This window comes from Choristoneura fumiferana, chromosome 13, assembly GCF_025370935.1.
Source record: "Choristoneura fumiferana chromosome 13, NRCan_CFum_1, whole genome shotgun sequence".
Lineage (NCBI taxonomy): Eukaryota > Metazoa > Arthropoda > Insecta > Lepidoptera > Tortricidae > Choristoneura > Choristoneura fumiferana.
In genome coordinates, this window is record NC_133484.1 from 6,026,547 (window position 1) to 6,047,104 (window position 20,558).

Here is a 20,558-nt window from a genome sequence, read left to right on the forward strand (position 1 = left end):
CACCTCCAAGTTTTTCGAAATTCATGTGCGAAATTACATTTGAAATTCACCACCAGCTTTACGGTGAAGGAAAACATCGTGAGGAAACCTGCACACACCTGTGAAGTAATTTAATTGTATGTGTGAAGTTCCCAATCCGCACTGGGCCCTCGCGGGAATACCGCCCAAGCCCTCTCATTCTCATGATGATTCTGCCGTCAAAGGTATTTATTTATTTGGGAAACAAACAGCATACATACAGCAGCATACAGAGTTGAATATAAATATAACTCTGCTGATACATAAGCCAAAGCAGGTATTGTATATACTTTTTTTTGGTATCTTTGAACACTCTTTTGGATTTAGTCCAAAAACTACTACTAATTAATAATAATAAACTTCCGCTATATGAAACCTCATCTGTCAATTACTTATTCGTGTAATTTTGATATTGACGGTTCCTAACACATAATTTTCATCAAGTTAATTATAAAATTCTAGCGCAGCCTGACTTTTTCTTTGGCTGCTTATATATAGTTTATATTACCTACGTATTACTATTATCTAAGAAACAAAAATTTACGTACTGACTCTAGTCTTAAATGTACAATACAGCGAATCCATACGTTCACATCTACAAACGAAGTAAACAACCGTTATTTGACCCATATTCCGCCACATTTCTTAATGTATACAGCTCTGCGTGACATCTGGCTAGTGGCTGAGGAATCCAGGTTATGTTACCATCGGTTCTAATAATTAAACAGCAGATATAGCAACGCAAACCGGTACTGTGTATCCACAGCATTAGTTTATTAACTTTGTAATAAAGCGTGATAGTTTCTCAGAAATGATGTGGTAACAAGTAATCATAGAGAATAAAATTAGCAGAATAATTGATGATTTTGCTGAGATCAGAGAGATTGGATCAATCAGCACTGATATAGACAAATTAAGTGATAATCTATAATGATCGTGCTTGATTACTATTTGGAAAATGTTCACGTACAGTCAGTATTGGCACAGAATAAATAATAGTGTAGTGTAGGTAATATAAACACTTAGATATATATACGAGTACATAGTTGGATATCGCATTTGATATTTTTTTAATTCTGTTAACTTTAAGAAAACATTCAATTATCAATTATTAATAACTGTAAAGTGATATGTGATATGATATTAGCAGGGTAGTTTCTGAGCTGAGCTGTCTGTCATAGTTAACGGAAATCAGAAAAAAAACCATGAATACCTACTAGAATTTCTATAGAAAACAACACATTACTGTCAACCAAGACTTCCAGACTTCAATCCGCAAGCTGCAGGGCTACTACGAAATTTGAAAACCGAAGTTCGTGTCGTTCGGTCCCTCTGACACTTATTACTATTTAATTCGAGAGCGAGAGGGACGGTACGATACGAACTTCGATTTTCGAACTTCGGAGTAGGACCTCTGGTCACGTTGTCGCGGTTCATACCCCAGTAATTTTATAAGAGAATATTTTTTAATCCATGTTTTTTCCGGTTGTACTTTTTGTTGACTGTACTTGCATTTCCATCCTATCTTAATACGAGTATTTGCTATTCAATTTCAAGACAATCTGCTAATGGAAATGTGTCAAAGTCGCTTCCAAAATTTGACCATAAACACACCAAGTAAATTAAAAGTTTTAAATAAAAATACTCGCCATATTCATTTTAATATGGCTGTCTCGTTGTAAACAGTAATATGAAACCTATTTGGTTTTGATTGTATCTTTTTATAAAATCCAAAAGCTACGCTGACGGATCAATGGGAATCAAATATCTAATATCAACTGTACACTTTTCTTACTCATATTTCACTGGAAATTGGTGTTTTATTTATCTGCTTGCCAGAATTCTTTTCCAATCTGCTAAAAAATAATAGAAATTCGACGAAGCAAACCTAATATGGTTGAAGGAAAATAAGTAGGTAATTGCAATGTCGCATGGTATTCTAGTTTGGTGAATCCGTTGAATCTATGTGTATGATGGATTATAGACATTTTGGGACTAGATAGAGATTTCTTGCCCTATTTAATTTATTGAATCAGGCTTCACTTTGCGGAGGTCGATATCAATGAACTAAAATAATTTCTTCGCTCACCAATTTTTCACTTCTCATCGTAAAGTTCGTGTTTATGCTGGATCTAGGCGACATAAAATGACTTTGAATGCTCTAGTGCATAAAGTGAAATCTTCGTCTAATATTTTTTTAAATAATTTTTAATTTATATAAAACTAAATATCAATAAAATCAATCAAAAAAATTAAAACAAAAAAAAATCTATAATAATGCATGAAAAATAAAGTGCATAAAGAAAGTGAACAATTGTTTCCACTGAAAAGCAGACTGTAAAATTCGAGCTTTACCCATTATCCCCTCGACGTGTCGATCTACCCTCGCCGTACCGGCTTGGGTGGCTATATGAACGTCTTGGGTAAAATGGCTCGTTTTATGGTCTTGTTGTACAATCTAATATTAGTTCTTGCCCTATTTGTTGTTGTTGGGTCAAATCTTGCAAGTTTATTTAGAGCTCCTGTGGCCGGGTTGACTTCAAAATTGGTAAAGTACCTACAAAAATATTATGTAGTTTGAATAACAATGCAAGAACAGTAGGGAAACAAAAAGTAGTAGTCAGCTTTTTTTTTACTGGAACTTATTTATTATTGTTTCCAGTTTTTGTAACAGGAAGAAACCATGATTTCGTATAAAATCACATTTAACATGTACCTAATTATATGTAATGTAATTAAGATCTTATTAAATTGTATAGTCTTCTGATGTCGATTTTTCACTCATAATTATTTATCCATAATAGTCTATGACAAATTAACTGCTCAAAAAATTGATATTAATTGCAACGATGGTGGTTCAAATAAGCATTTAATTTCACTGGTGAATACTTACTAATAATGTACTAAAACCTGGAAACCTCATTGAGAGAGAGAGATAGAGATCGGTACGAGATAGTTATGTGTAAAATGTGGTATAAAAAGTAATTTCTCTCCTATAAAAAACCTTCCTGACGTTGGAGTCATCATAAAGTAGGTAAATTTAACACTGACAAATGTCGTTGAAAGCAAGAGGTGATTTTTTGCCACGCTGGTGATTAAACAACATTTTAGTGGGTATAGGTCAAACCTTGTTAGTTAATTTTGACACACTTTCTGATGTTCGATTGTGCTAAAATTATGCATTCATATGCAAATGCGATGACAATATAAACTTTTGTCTCTGACCTGATGAAGAAATCAGTAAGGAGGCCATAAAGAGGCATTACTTTTTAAATGAATATGGACATAAGACATTACGAAGTTTTTAACATAGACGATAAGGTTATGAGAATACGAGTATTTGCGTTATTTTATATTTTTACTTACTTATATAACTCCCATGTGCATCTTGTGACTGAATTATACAAACTTAAACGTTATACGTTAATGTTAAATTATATAAAATAAATCCAACTATTTTTTTTTGTTTGAAAATAATAAGCGGATATGATAGCTATGTATACCATTGCATTTAAACATACTCACGAAATCGGAATATACACAATACCGGAATATAATACGGAAGTCTAGAGACAATAAATATATTTTAGATGTTTGTTTTCCACGCAACGTAAATGAAAACCACGGTGTAACACGGTAGGTATATTTATAATGGGATTATAACAAAATCCCAGTTCACAAGAGCGAACCGCGTGAAAGGGCTAGTTAACCTCGTAAGACCCACGTCAAATTTTGCATAAATTTCAAAATATTCAAATATCTGTCAACCATGTACCTAACAAACGTTAGGATCCATTGTTTACTTGCTTCACCGCTTACCTCGCTCTAAAACCAATTTTGTAAACCAATTTTCTATTCTAATATTCAATCACCTTTTTGCCCTGGACCAATTTCGTTACAAGTTACAATATTTTATATAATAGATTTAGGTTACTCGAGTTCAGTCTGCTTTTTGCCACTAATTTCATACAGCACGACGTTGAGTAAACAGTGAAGCAAAAGTAAGAAAAAGATTGCTGAACGCTTAATTAAATCAATTGACTTTTTATCTATTTGCTTAGGTAAAGAAAAAAAGATGATCCCAAGACCAGTCAAATTTAACCTCTGAGATTTTTGCATTTTCCGTGTGAAATTACATTTGAAATTATCTTTATTTATTAGTGGAATGTGTTCGGAATCGTGCTGCGAGGGAGGCGTTGGTTGCAGCAGCCAACCTGAGGAAGTATGACACGGGTATGTTTGAGGGTATTTTAGCTCAGCCGGCCTCAGACATGGCGTTAATGCTTTTCAGGTTGGCTGATGTGACAAGGAATTAGTTATTATCAATTGTGAGATGTAATTTTTTTTCTGGTTAGTTAATGTTTTGCCCTATGGGATAATGTGACAAATTTGTACGTTGCCCGTTTCAATTAAAAAAAAAATCTTTTTAAATCTGAAGGAAAATATCGTGAGAAAACTTACACGTTACGTTTCTTGCCAGGTTCTTCTCAACGGAGGTTTTTCCGAAAAGGTAGGTTTTTTGACTGTCATAAAGTGCTTGTTAAAATTGAATATAGACTTCAACGTTGACTGTGACGTCTTTAATTATCTAAGACTGTGACCTTTGTGAAGCAATTTAACAGGTTCCAAGTCCCATGAGGCACATGTGCCTTGCGTGACTTTAATTGTACGCCCAGGAGGCGCATGTGCTTCATGCCAGTGATGTAGATAATGCAATTGTTCTTTTGATACCTAAATAATAAATTTTATAACATATTATTAATGTCATATTATTATTACTACGGAGACGTTACATTGGGGATATTAAATTACTTTATAATTACTGTGGACTTACTCCGGGTCAGGGAACCTGTTAATGGTGTGTCTGAAGTTCGGAATTCGTACTAGGTTTGCGTAGAAACAACATCAGAAAGATATTAGGCCAGCTATATCTCTCTATTCTGAGAGGAAGCCTGTGCAGTGTGAGATAGAACGGAAGGTATATCACTTAATTTTTTTTACCTACACTACATATCCTTAGTAGGGATAATCCCGAAGCTCTTAAAAACTATTTCTCTTCAACACAAATTACCTACAACAGTTAACATTCTCATGCATATACTCGTACATATACATATATGTAATGCATAGGGAGGCTGCCAGGATGTACTTCCTGCAAGTGACAGACCTGTTATGCCCATAGTCCACGTTGGATGTAGTTACGTGTTGGAAATTACATAGCGGCTTAATTATAAATAGGCATATTGATTATAAATATGTATGTTAGTCTGTAAGGTATTTATTGTATGGGCCAAGTTGCCCGAAATAAATGAATTTATTATTATTATTATTATTATTAATTTCGCTTAGTCGATAGAATATGAAAGGCGGAAAAATTAAGATAGAAAGTTACAGGGGATATATGCTGTAACAGCCACATTAGGCTTTATAGATAAATTTATACGTAAGTGCCTATTTAGTCGTAGTTAATTAGTGAGTGATTCGCATATGGAAAAAATATCGTAGGTGTTTTTTTTATTTAAAATGGTATTTAATCAAACGGACCATTTGGTGACACGGGCATTTTTTCTATGTGGCCACGAATAAATGTTCACTTTCTTTCATAACACGATTTATGGCATTGTGTGCATTTTAAAAAGGTTGATGTGTATTCATGTACCTACTTAGAAACCTTACGTCACAAAGAATGCTGTGTTAATCAAAACACCGTTGTCATCTTCAACAAGTATCTAGTCACCTTGTACTGCCCAGACTTAAATAAAAAATAAAGAGTGAGGTTAGATCGTATTCCATATCATTCACTCGGTTATTTTTTGTTAGATATTCCTAACCGGGCTTAAAAAAAGCCGAAGAAGTATTCATTGTCTAATCATAAAGAGAACCGCATTGGCTTTGATGGAGAATTTTTGATTTGATGTTGCTACGTTGTAACTATTTGTTTATTTCAAATAGGAGCAGTATAACACTGATTTTAAATCAGTTCCGAGTTGATTTGCGCTGTCATCGTTCATCCACCATTACCTCTCACGGCAAAAACTACTAGACACTGGCAAAATTGTCCTCCGATGGATAGAGCCATATTTTTTTAAAGAAGAAGAAGAAGAAATCAGTTCCTTTCATTTTGAAAATTGCGCGCTTCAGAAAAATGTATATGGCCCATCATCATCATCATCATCGTGATCATCGTCCTATAGCCAGTCCACTGCCGAACATGTGCCTTCCCCATTGACATTGACATCAATCTGATCTATGTACCTTACGGCACTAGACTGGCTGTTTGGAACAAAACGCGCGGCGCATCAATCATCAATATTACTTTGACAAAACCCCTGTCACGGACGTCAACAAACTATAGTGAAAGGTTCACAAATCCGCGTTGTTAACAAATTTTTTGCGCCGTTTTTATGTTAGAAATATGCAGTCTATACATAGATGTGATGCCCAACGAGTACCTACCTGTCCTCTCGCATCCGCAGCTTCTACCAACCAGCCTTTTGCAGATCGTCACTGCACCTGGCTGGAGGGCGTCCTACGTTTGCCGAGACGCGATCTCCAGCCGCGGTTGTATAACTACAAATTATTTTTGATGGCTTCCCGGAGGCTGAATAACTCCTCGGTTTCGATTAGAATTTGAAGGACGCGATAAGGGATTCGGATCCACTTGTGAATCGAATCGTTTGAATTTTTAACTCTGGGCTTTACCCATCTCGACAGGAAGCAAATAAACAGACTAACAAAAAACTGTACCCGTTCATAATTAACTTAGATTCACGCGAAAAGCGGCGCCGAGTTCAAATCACGTCTCAAACGTTTCACAAAAACGATTCCGTAGAATTTAGGAGAAAGTGAACTCTCCTTTTAGAAATAAAAGAAAAATTACAAGTTTTTAGTTTACTACTTTGCATAAGACGCCTGTTGTTTGAGTACATATGCAAATCTTCTGCTGTAACGTTTCCGAAACTATTATTTTGGCGCAGTTACGCAAGGCAGTCTATTCAGAATTCATTTATACATAATGTATGTACTCGTTTGTATGACGTTGGCCCGTAACACCTCGATTCCCACCGAGTTGCCTACATTTTTAAGTGTCGTCACTGATGACAAGTATGGCAAACCTAAGGTTTAATGTCATTTGTAGCGCTTAAAACGTCAAAGCCTATTTTCACTCACAAGTGAATATGACATCAGCCTTATTGTTTTATTTCTGAAGTAGGAACTGTGATTAAAATTGGTAAAGCACGTTCTTGGTCGATCATACACTAAAGCCGAGTTTAGACTTGCAAGGAAAATCGTGCAAGTTGCATTACATTGCGGCGCTTGATTGACCACTACAAACTCGTTGGCTTTACGACCTCGCAATGTAATGCAACTTGCACGATTTTTCTTGCAAGTCTAAACTCGGCTTAACTACAAATACAATTTAGTTATCTATCTAAGGATAATTAAAAAAAAGTCTTAATTTAAGTACTTTTATACTGTTTTACTGCTTATTATCATTATTCTTGATTATCTTTTTAAACAATAAGACTTAGGCCACTAGTGTCTTGGCCAAGTTAACTTACCTATATTGATTTGATTACCCAGTTTTTTTGTTTACTTACTATGTAACTGGATTCATAGATGAGAAGCAATATTGTCTAACGCGAGCGCTCAAAATCACGATCGCATTCACTATTTCTTTCTGTCAAACCTAAAAAAGTTGGACTAAAAGAAATGGGAAATGTGATTACGAGCGCTCACGCGTTAAATAACACAGCCTCTGATATTCATAAAGATACGAGTAAAGTATCACGCGATAGGATATTTTAATACGGAATAAAATCCCGACATCTCAATCACTAAGTCTGGAGAGATGGAATAGGGCACAGATAGATATTTTTTAGGCAGCTTAAATGAAGAAATGGGGAATGTCTGAAAAATTTAGAAACGTTTGAAACTTTTTATATCAATAGGAATAACCTTTCTAATTTACAGAAAAAAATATCAGATTTTTAAGTAGCATCAATTAATTAAAAAAAATAAAGAGTTTTCTTTACCGCCAAATTACGACAGTCCGGTCGGTTACGGGTTGTTCCATAGTCCAGAATAAAAAAACATTACATAAGAAATTAATGTGTCTTTGACTCGATCGTTCTGACAGGTCTATGGGTGTGTAGATGAAAAACAGGGTGGGTTTTTTCATGTCGCTATTATCCGAGCCGGTAAAGAGTGTCACCTATCAAAACGATCGAGTCAAAGACACATAAATTCTTTTTTAATGTTTTTTGTTCTGGACTATAATCGAACAACCCGTAAACGACCGGACTGTCGGTAATTTGGCGGTAAAGAAAACTCTTTCATTTTTTTTAATTAATTGATGCTAGGTACTTAAAAATCTGATATTTTTCTGTTAATTAGAAAGGTTATTCCTATCGATAAAAAAAGTTTCAAGCGTTTCAAAATTTTACAGACATTTCCCATTTTCCCATTTTGATATATTTTTTGGAATTCCCACGGTTTACGAAATCCCAGTTTCAATAAAAATGTCAGATCTAATGATTAACACCAGCTAAGCCGCGGGTCTACATCATCATCAGCCAGAAGACATTCACTGTTGAACAAAGGACTCCCTCTTATAACGCCACAAATAACGACAATTTGCCACTTGCACCGATTGCCCACAAGTCTGGTGATGTCGTCAGTCCACCTAGTGGGAGGCTTGCCAACGTTTCGACGTACGATTCGTGATCGTCACTCCCAGAAATTTTACCCAACGATTATCTGTTCTTCGAGCGATATGTGGCCTGCCTATTGCCTCTTCAACTTGCATGTTTTTCGTCCTACTTATGTCGGTGATTTTAGTTCTCGCGCAAAGAAACTGTCAATCGTCATCATTATCATATTATCAGCCGTAAGACGTTCACCGTTGGACATAGGCCACCCCATTGACCTCCAGTTACTTCGGTTGGAAGCGGCCTGCATCCACCGTGAACCCGCAACTTTACCAGGTCATCCGTCCATCTCGTTGGCGAACGTCCCACGCTGCGCTTGCCGATCCGCGGTCTCCACTCGAGAACCTTTCGGTCACAACGGCCATCTGTTCTCCGTGCTATATGGCCTACCGTGGATAACAGCGAATAATCAATAAAAACGCAACTTACTATGAATGAAACCTATTAAGAATATCTATCAGCTCTACTGACCCATTAATCATGTTAACTCATTGGCTTATTGAACATGAAACCCTATGTTACATGTCCAATGATAAGCCTGTGCTTATAACACGTAATATAAGCGAGACGCAAAATGTAACCACTTATGTCACTTGCCGTTACTCGTTCCATATTACCTTATTGTACCTTTGTTGCTTGTTGTTGTGTTTTTTTTTTCGGCCGGACTGTTGCTGTTAGCCCCACACGGCTTTTACAGCTTACCGGAGAAAGGGCAAGCAACCAAATGGGCTGCTCAGCAAGTGGGTGGTTTTACTTAGTATGCCAAAGGGCGTTCCTATTGAGCCGACCTCGGACTTTGGACGCTAAGGGAGAGTTTGCAAACAATCGGATTTTTTATGCTACGTCGTTTCGGAAAAACTACGTTAGTCCCGACTGAGAAGAAACGACAAGAAACTCAGTCTGGTTGAGGTCTGATCGGAGAAAACCTTCCCGGGACATGCCGGTATTGGTTAAAATAGTGGGGTCGCCCACGTGTGGTGTTCTGTGGGGGACAGCGACGTCGCCTCTTCCGGAGGGGACGGTGCGGTGAGTTCAGAAGGCTAGTGTCGCCTATCTATGTATATCGGATCGAGTTTTTGTTGTGTGCCCTTCACCCGCGGGTTTAAAAAGTTTTAGGTACAATACAATACAATTACTCTTTATTGTACACCAGAAATAGTAAGCGATACAGAAAACACATACTTACTTTCTTAAGTACTTACTTATACAGTGTGTTACCGGCAGCCAAGCTTTTTTTAAGCGAGCTTAAAGTAGCGTACCTATTTCTGTAACTTAACCACGACATTAATTTAATTAATAAACTAAAGTTCAGACATTGATAACTTTCTAACAAAATTATAATTGCCAGCAATGTCCAGCAAAGTAAATTGACAAGTAATAATCAAAGTATCGTCTGTTGTCATTTACACTTAGGTAGGTACTTGTCATTTTACTTTGCTGTACCTACATTGCTGGCAATCATAACTTTGTTAGAAAGTTAACAAAGTCTGAATTTTAAACATGAAACTACCGTGAGACTCACTCATATTAAAGATATTGACCCGGATAACTCACGTCTTAAATCGAGTTTAGCTCGACATGTTTCGGGCTAATCCGTAGCCCTTCGTCTTCGGAGCAACGCGACTCAGCGGCTGCTGCAACACGCGCAGTGCGCGCCGCCGCTCTGCTCGCGCGACTACCCGACCAAACTGACACCGGCACACAATTACCCACGTTTTCATCAACATTTTCATTACACCTGTCAAATGTAGGGTAGCACACAACACTAACAACATCGCTCTGTAAAAGTTCACACACACCGATGACGCAGCACGAGTATCATAACACACGAGTAACATGTTGAGCTAAACTCGATTTAAGACGTAAGTTATCCGGGTCAATATATTTAATAAAAGTCTGAATTTTACTTTTATTATTAAATTAATGGCATGGTTCATTTACAGAAACGTTACTTTAACCTCCTTTAAAAAGAGTTTGGCTGCCGGTAACACACTATAATAAATGTATAAAGTTTGTGAATGCGTTACTGATTTGGATGTAGTGTGTAGCTGGACATCTGGAGTAACACACAGGCTACTTTATCCCCATTATATTCCCACGAGATCTGGATAAAATCCCAAATTAGTAACCGCTAGGATTAGAAACATTTGGCGTGATCGCTTTTTAGGCAACGTAAATAAAATCCAATCAAAATATCTTTGGAGGAGGCAGACCTGCAGAGAGGTTCTTGCAGATAACTAAATAAACATTATAGTATATATATTTTTTAAATATTACTTTAACTAAATACTAACAAAAAAGCATATATAAATAGGTACTAACTAGACTTTAAAAACTTTAGAGGGTTTTTCACCACCCATTGATTAGCGTTAACCGACGGTTAAATGTGATGCCGTCTCCGTCAATTCGAACAAAACAAATAGAGACGGCATCACACCTAACCGCCAGTTAACACTAATCAATGGATGGTGAAACTGCCCCTTAGAATATTTTTTGCCAAATCCACTGCAAAGAAATAAAAGGCCTTTTTTATAATTATAATGAAATCGAAAGTGAAGCCGCGGGTTAATGTTAGTTGAGAGATATATGTGATTAAGATATGGATTCTGTAGGTATGTAGGTATATTGATATTGTGCAACTGGAGACCGATTTATCCGTCACGATACGGGCATAACAATACACCGCCAGCAACATCCATGAAATCGCTTCATTTTTTTGATAAGCATTCGAACATTACACAATCAAAATATTTCACCATGAAACTCAAGGCTAAAGATGCTGATTAAGTTGACAATTCACTTGTAATGAGCATTCCAGCGAATTTTATTTATTTATTTATTTATTCAATACAAAGTCAGGCTTACAGTTTGCACCAAAACGCCTAGCTCGTTAATACTTAATACTATGCTAAAAATAACATTATTTTAGATAAAAGTGCTCCCCAACCATCGGCAAGCACGTCAGCTTCCTAGATTTCAGTCAAAAATTCATTTAGCAGCATTATTTAGAATGTTACATTACAGGTAAAGCTCAGAAAATAAACAGGAGTGTTTTAATGAGCAAGCATAAGTTTTTCTAAAAAAGTACCTACCTACTCACATAGGTCCAAAAACCCAACAAAATTACCTTCTGAGAAATCACACTCGAAATATGAAACAAGAAAATATCTTTCATTTGATATTATTATGTACAAACAAAACCACTCAAACGTAATATATTTTAATGTATGCGGGAGGCCTATATCCAACAATGGATATGCTACAGCTGAATGATGATGATAAATAGGTATGTTTTTAACATGTTTTTACTTTATCTGTATAATAATATTATCTACTATCTGTTTACCCGTGACTTTATGTGAAGAATCTGGCGGGAACTACACGGAATAAAAAAACGAAGTATCCTATGTCAATTAGTCTCAAACTATATCCATATCAAATTTCTTCACGATGAATTGAGTACTGTAAGCATGAAAAACAAGCAAACTAGTCACCAACACCAATATCTGACACAAGAAAGCGCGCATAAATATCTGATACGACTCTATCTCTAAGGCCACTAGGACCTGTCAGATATTTTTGCATGCTGTCCGCTCTGGCAGATATTATGCATTAGTAGCGACATCTCTTGTCTGAGTGAGCGGTTGGTTCCGAAAGAGTGTGACGTCTGTCGACGCCACATAGATGTCGCTAGTGCTACTGCTTAAGTAGCAAAGTAGAAATAAGCAACCTGAGATATGTATGCATTGGAAAAATTCGTGTCTAGATTCCTGTCCAGCAGTGGTGTAGGGGTTATAGCACGCAGCACGGAATGCTGAGGACCTGGGTTCGATTCCCAGTGCTGGTCTCTTTTTTTGGTTTTTCTGTGCATCCATGTCTCAGTTTGTATTTTCGAGATATTATGTAGCTGACTAATATTAGTTAGTATGTCTTCGTTGTTGTGCTGTCTCTACGTTGTCGCATATTCGGTTTATTCAAGGGACCTGAACGTACACTCTAGTACCTGCCAACATGATTAATCTCGCCCACCAGGTACCTAACTACGTAACAGATGCGACACTTTCGTTTGATAGCTGTTATATTCACCTACGAGCGATCACCACCAACAGTGTTAGTAGTAGAGTAGCAATCACATAGTACAGTCAAAGAAACTGAATCGCGTAGGTACCAGGGTGAAACCTTTGTGCTGCTGATGCCATATGGACATTCCATACATCTGCCAAAAAAATCCGAGCGAAATTGATTATGAAAAGGTCCGACCCTTGTACGTGATTTAGTTTATTCGACTGTACATTACATCTTCGAGTGACAATGAGGGCTAAAAGACAGGCGAAATACCGCTAGATGGCGTTAGTATCGTGAGGTTTTTTTACGGTCTTGCTTGCAACTTTGGCTCACAACTAAATGAGCCAATTACAAGCAAGACCGTAACGTCAAAATTGAACCTTGACATAATCAAGACCACGATATACATTTTTGGGATTTCCCAGGGGAATTTCGTTAAATCCCGGAATTTCAATCCGGAATCTCTAGTTAGGTATAATATAAATGTGAAAAGATGTGACAAATTCAGGAGTTGCCTAATGCGTACTTATATTGTTTACCTAAAACTTATTTATCTTATCTTCCATGCATTTCACAATACACCACTGCTTCAAAAGGTGGCCAAGATCACTTAATTTAACAAGAGTAAAATTATAAAACGGTTCACAGCTAATTTAAGAAATAGACATAATAGCTGCGCCTACAAATCGTCACTAATAAGGCATTTAAACCGCGTGACCGCTTCTTTGTGGAAGTTAAGCCCTATTATTAACTTGAACGTAACGACGGTTACATAAACGAAATTATAATGTTTGTCAGTGTGTTAATATGAGAACTAGAATATAAGGAATTAACAATGGGTCAGTTGTATAATACAGTCCATAATGTTACTGGTCGATCGGCAAACAGCGCGTATTTCCTATGGCTTTCATTTGGCGCCTTTATAAATCTTTAGAATCCTTACTCTTCACGCTTAAACCGCTGAATCGATTTAAATGAAATTTGATATGAAGATAGTTTTGTTATGAAAGGTTAGTAATTAAAACTCAAATAATGTATGTAATTTAATGTTAAAGAAAATAAAGTATGTAAGTACCTACCTTTTAAAATATTTTGAGGTATTTCGTATTTGTTTCATAATTTTCAAAAATAAGGTTTCTTCTTTAAGTTAACATTAATTTGATTTGAATGAAAAGAAACAAAATACAATATTTACAAAATAGAGAAAAACCTAACTTATATTTACACTAGCTTTTGCCCGCGACTTCGTCCGCGTGGAATAGTAACTTTGGAAAGTGTTTAATTTATTTAGGGTACCTATTCTGCCAATAATAGCACATAGAAACCTCTACGGTTTACTGAAAATAAGCTATTTTAATACATGGCTTTATATCTAAACTATTTTTTTTTTGTTCTTCTATTCTTTCTAAAACATAAATATTTTGCGGGTAGCCATATTTTAGCAATACGACGTGTATTCTACTCTGCCAGCACAAAAGGACTAATTCTTCATAGTGAACTCTTGACATCTTACGTCCTTTATTATAAGTTAGGAGTGTAGGATTATAATTAAGACGTCATTCTTACTAAGCATAGCTACACATGTTTCCGATAAGTATACTTATAGTAAATTTGTTTGGAATTCCCTAAGAACTTTCATCTCCATATTTTCAAGTATGAAAAATGTCGAAATGTGAAAAGAGCCCGAACAAATGTTTTTTAGGGTTCCGTACCTCAAAAAGAAAGAAATGGAAGCCTTAGACCCTTTATCCCGTAAACGCGCGGAGTATGTATCGAGTTGAAATTAAATTATTATTAGAAAATTAACGCAATCAAAAGCTACAGTCATTAAAAAGGTTTCCATACATATCGCCTTAACAGAAAAAGGTTTAGGGTACTTCCGGCTGTCCTAAAAACTTGGAATTTTGTATAAAGGTAGCTCTATTAGCATTTTTTTCCTAACACTGGATATTCATTCATAAATACCTACGTACGGAACCCTTGATGCGCGAGTCTGAGTCGAATTTAACCAGTTTTTTTGTTCTTATCGAATACCTAAATACAAAGATTCATCGATTTATCTGTGATAATGACGATGTTCCATATAAGTTTTCATCCCCTATTTCATCCCCTCGCAGGTAAAATTTTCAAAAACGCTTGAACAAATATCTATTTTATTTTTATAAGTGCCCAAAAGCAAAGTTTCATAAAGTACAATCGATTTATATTCGACAATGACGACCTTCATATAAACTTTCATCCCCTATTTCACCCTCACACAGGAAGAATTTTAAAAAACGCGCGAACAAATATCTGTTTATCTCTTATCACGTGCCCAAATGCCAAGTTTCACAAAGAACCATCGATTTATCTTCGACAATGACGATCTTCCATACAAACTTTCATCCCCTATTTCACCCCCACACAGGAAGAATTAAAAAAAACGCGCGAACAAATGTCTATTTATCTCTTAATCACGTGCCGAAATGGCAAGTTTATTAAAGACTCATCGATTGATCTTCGATAATGACGACCTTCCATATGAACTTTCATCCCCTATTTCATCCCCTCACAGGTCGAATTTTCGAAAAAGCTCTTACAAATACCGACTTATTTTTTATTAAGTTCCTAAATGCCAAGTTTCATGGATTTATCTTCGACAGCGACGAACTTCCACCATATAAACTTTCATCCCCTATTTCAACCCCTTAAAGCCTCTTTTTCGCGATAAAACATAGCCTATGTTCTTTCCTAAGGTCTATTCTATCTCTGTACCAAATTTCATCCAAATCGGTTCAGCGGTTTTGGCGTGAAAGCGTAACAGACAGACAGACAGACAGACAGACAGACAGACAGACAGAGTTACTTTCGCATTTATAATATTAGTATGGATTTATTTATTTATTTATATTTTATTTGCTTTAAGTTTAGTTTTGAATCATATTTTAATTTTCACACACACACACCAGTGCACAATCAATTTCACTACGATTTCATTGACACATGTAGTGGATGTCAACATGACCTTGGTACGCGATTCAAATTCTTTGACTATACCTATATTTTATGTAGAAAACTATTTTTCCATCCACTGTGAAGTTTGACAATTTTTTTCCCTTACCGCTGAGCAAATAATACTGGGCGTGCCAATATTCTACGAGTATGTTCCATGTAACATAAGTACATAAATATTTATATTGCTATATCCACTATTTACTCAATCTAATGTTGTAAGATAACAAAAGAATGCCGGCTTGTGAAAGAAATACCTACTCATAATCAATAAAACATTGATTAAAATTTTACGCCTTTACAGTTTCTACAGATACGATTTTTACGATTTTATGTAGCTGCTATACTGTTGCGTTATACATTGCAGTTGTACCTATACCTGGTAGGTAATGAAGGTATATAATCAATGTGATTAAACAGTTATGTATAAAAAGTACGATAATAATTGACACAAGCACAGATCCAATATCAATAAAACCAAAGTGAAAACAGTCATTTTCAGATTTATGGCTACATTCGCGTATATAGAAAGTACGTATCACTTTGGTGCTCGACTTTCTGCCTACAACTGACAAATATATAATCATATTAATGTTAAGAGAAAACAAACCATAATTCAAAAGAGTTACAGTTTGATTTCAGATGGGAATATCACCGTATCGCCAAGGAATTTCCACCAAATGTATATCTATTTTTATTGAAATGATAATAGATATACTTGTGATGTGATATCTAGTTCCGCCGGTTGAATTAATCACTGTGAAGTGTGGCATATGATACTATTATATTACCTCCGGCTGATATCTAAGATATCAAAGACTAATATTTACAGAATCAACATTCAAAGTAAGTAATGTTTGAGTAAATAAATAATGAGTGACTCAATTGTCACTACCAACTAAAATACTGTAATATCTTTGAATAAAAAAAGAAAATAAAAAAGTAGTAATTGGCTGTCTTTATATAGTTGTTTTCTAACAACAGAAAGTCTAAAAATGTCACGTGGCAGAGAGAGGTCATAATAGAACATTATATCTAATTATATCGTTTTAAGTTGAAATAGCATTAAACACGCATTAAATAAATAAATAAATATCACGGGACAATTCACACCAATTGACCTAGTCCCAAAGTAAGCTTAGAAAAGCTTGTGTTATGGGTACTAAGGAACCGATAAATATAATTATATAGATATAGATACATACTTAAATACATATTAAACACCCAAGATCCGAAAACAAACTTTCGTATTTTTCATACAAATATCTGCCCCGACACGGGAATCGAACCCGGGACCTCAAGCTTCGTAGTCAGGTGCTCTAACCACTAGGCCATCTGGTCGGCATTGTACAGCTATTCCTTAATAGACCATTCAAGTACCAGTTTGATACTCGTTTAGCTGCCAAATAAAATAAAGTAATCAACCAAAAGAACAACCGCATCAAATTTTAATATGTAGTTACATTAGATGAAGGGTCCACGGAAAGAACATGCCTAGTCACCTTTTTTTAAATTGAGATTTTAATCTCAAAATGTAAAGTACTATGACTTATTACTGAATTAAATAATCTGAAAACAATATAAAATCTATTTTTTTATCTTTTAAATAAATGGTAACCATAGTAATTGTTCGTGATGACTAACTTTCAAACCGCTATAACTCAAAAAGTTGCTTAGGTGACTAGACACGATCTTTCCGTGGACCCTTGACATTACATGTTGACATTCTATACATTTGCTGAAGAAATCATAGCTCATTACATTGATTATTAAAAGATTCCACCACACCACACGTGATCCAGTTTCCTTAACTGTATGCCTGACTTGCCAAACTTGTGGCGTATCTGTGCATGTTTAATATTATATTTTATGTACAATGTACACTAAAATGAGTCGTGACTCTAGCACGATCGTAATTTTGAGTGTAAGTAGCGTTACAATGTTTTGGGGTTAACATCCGCGTAAATGACATTTGCACGCCGGTATGAGAACGTGTTCTGTCATTTACCGTTTTAACACAAACATTTACCATGCAATTTTTGCATAAAACAGGTTAAAATTCATTATGGGTCTTGCAATTTTGTGGATGGAAAAGTTTCTGCAATCATTTTATTTCATTGCGATAACTATGATGGCCATAACGCATGGCGTCGTAAAATATGTGTCATTATGTGTTTATTTTTAAAATTCCTTTACAATGTACTTTTCTCAAACATGCTCGGAAATGTACCTATGCGTTAATATCACGAAATGGAGACATGAAGTTTCTCATTTATGGCTGCCTACCACCTCCCTACATAACTTCTTGGCCTAGGCCATGAAGTATGTATGAAAATCCATTATTGTCCGCTGCTCTAACTTTTTAAATTTGCTTACTAACATTTAAACTGACAAAAGAAAAATTACAAACAGCCAACCACCACTACTCTGTAAGCATTTGCGATGCGATGCGATGCGACGGACGGACGGACTGATGGACGGACGGACGGACAGACGGATGGATGGATGGAAGGACGGATCGATGGACGGACGGAAGGATGGACGGACGGAAGGACGGACGGACTGATGGGCGGACGGACGGATGGATGGATGGATGGATGGATGGATGGACGGATGGATGGATGGACGGATGGAAGGACGGATGGATGGACAGATGGATGGACGGACGGACGGAGGGACTGATGGACGGACGGACGGACTGATGGACGGACGGACGGATGGACGGACTGATGGACGGACGGACGGATGGACAGAAGGACGGACGGACGGACGGACGGACAGACGGATGGATGGATTGATGGGTGGACGGGTGGATGGAAGGACGGATGGATGGACGGATGGATGGACGGACGGACGGACGGACGGACTGATGGACGGACGGAAGGACGGACGGACGGACTGATGGACGGACGGACGGATGGACGGATGGACGGAAGGACAGACGGACGGATGGATGGATGGATGGTCGGATGGAAGGTAGGATGGATGGACGGACGGACGGACGGACTGATGGACGGACGGACGGATGGACGGAAGGACGGACAGACGGACGGACAGACGGACGGATGGATGGATGGATGGATGGATGGATGAAATATTTCCTCACATTGTTTGAGAAAAGCACTATACAAGCCTCGGCCAGAACAGGGATTGCTGGACTCGTTTTATCCGGCCTCGTCTACGACTCGGCCGTCTACCCCGAACTCGTCCATCAATCCCTTACTTCATGGCCTCTGCAGTAATGTACTATTATTTATGAAAGAATATAACGATACTGCTCATGCACTTTATTCTTTAGTTACTTTGTATAGGTCTACTTTGATACTTAGTTGTGCCTGCATCGATTATCTTGCATATTTTATGATAAAAAGTAAACAAAGTGCGCTCAGAGATAAAGGCACTATAATTCTATATATCTATAATTTTTAACAATTTCTCCTTAACTCCTACTACATTTATGTAACCTCCGTGGCACATTCCCAACTAAGACACCTTCGTCCTTTTTTCTATAGTGATGCGTATGTTATTATTTATCTTTCGACATTGATAACCATGCTCGGCTGCCTGATATAAAACAATTGATAATCTTTGCCGTAGAACGCCAGTGTTTCTTAGGACAGCGTAGAAGCAGCGTGGGAAGTGCAGTGAGGAAAAGTTTGTGCACAGTTCTCAGTTTCCCTGTAGCTATTTTTTCCGAAGCTCATATTTTTCGTGCTGATATTTTGGTCTTTCAACAGTGTTCTTTTATAACAAACAGTGCGTCAATGCAGCTTGTTTACAGTAAAAAGCTTTAAGTAATAAACTACACTTAGAATGTTTCTGTGATAGATAAACAATGCCAAAGTGAAACGTGTGGGCGAACGGTACTAGAATAACTGTGCTGAAAATATTATTATGAATTAGTTTGTTGACTAATTCACGAGGTTTTTGTGATTCCAGGTTTTTTTCGCAAACTTATTATAACATTTAAAACATAAAGTAACAAACAAATTAATTTTACATAGGTACCTAACCTGTAAATTATTAAAACATTTTAAATACATTTGAGGAGGAAAAACTTTTAAGCCTTAGGTACTTCTTTGTATTTGGACGGTATTTCTAACTAAAAGTGTAATGTAAAGACATAATGTAAAGAGGAAGTAAGCACGTAAATTAAATAATTGACTGAACAGAAAATATGTTCTTTTTAAAAAGAAAACACTTCGCGTTTGTGCATCGGTTGTTTTGTTATACGAAATGTGAACAGTATGGAAAAACACTTTTTAAACGAACGGTTTCGACCTAGATTTTTAATCTCTCGCGATAAGCGAACTGCCTGCATTTTGAACTAGGTAGGCACTTCATTTACGTCGATGGAATGCGAATTGAGTAGAGAAAAGTACCAAACAACCGCGGCATAATTAACTCTATAATTCCTCTTCTGTTATCGGTTTAGTCTACTGCATTCCTGACCTGCATACGTTACACTGCTGGACACAATCCTGCCAGAATGGGAGGGCTTGAGCTGCAGTACTAATACGGGCCCAGTAAAATAAAAAAAAATCTAAAACAAGTAGGCAAACAAAACCGGTGCCAATTGGATAACTTTACATAGATACACCATTAAATATCTTAGCTAGTGTGCTCTTAGTAGGTACCTACATACACAGGTGTTATAAATCTATTTTCGCAAAATACCATGAATTCCAAAAACTCAGCGATATAAATAAATAAGCCAGTTTAAGTAAGAACGCTGCATTACCAAAAAAAACAAAAGATTTTCGTAAAACTGAA

General features: G+C 36.5%; 1 protein-coding gene across 2 annotated transcripts in view; it reads left to right on the forward strand.

Moving 5' to 3' along the window:
• Nucleotides 1–20,558, forward strand: part of LOC141433953 (uncharacterized) — a 124,704-nt gene that overhangs the window by 84,906 nt on the left and 19,240 nt on the right. Inside the window, exon 1 of one of the 2 annotated variants that reach the window (XM_074096106.1) lies at nucleotides 19,399–19,439. The exons of the other annotated variant lie outside the window; for it this stretch is intronic. The gene's annotated coding sequence lies outside the window, so the exon portion shown is untranslated. Of the gene's footprint in view, nucleotides 1–19,398; nucleotides 19,440–20,558 lie in introns of those variants that run through there. 2 annotated transcript variants of the gene reach the window in all.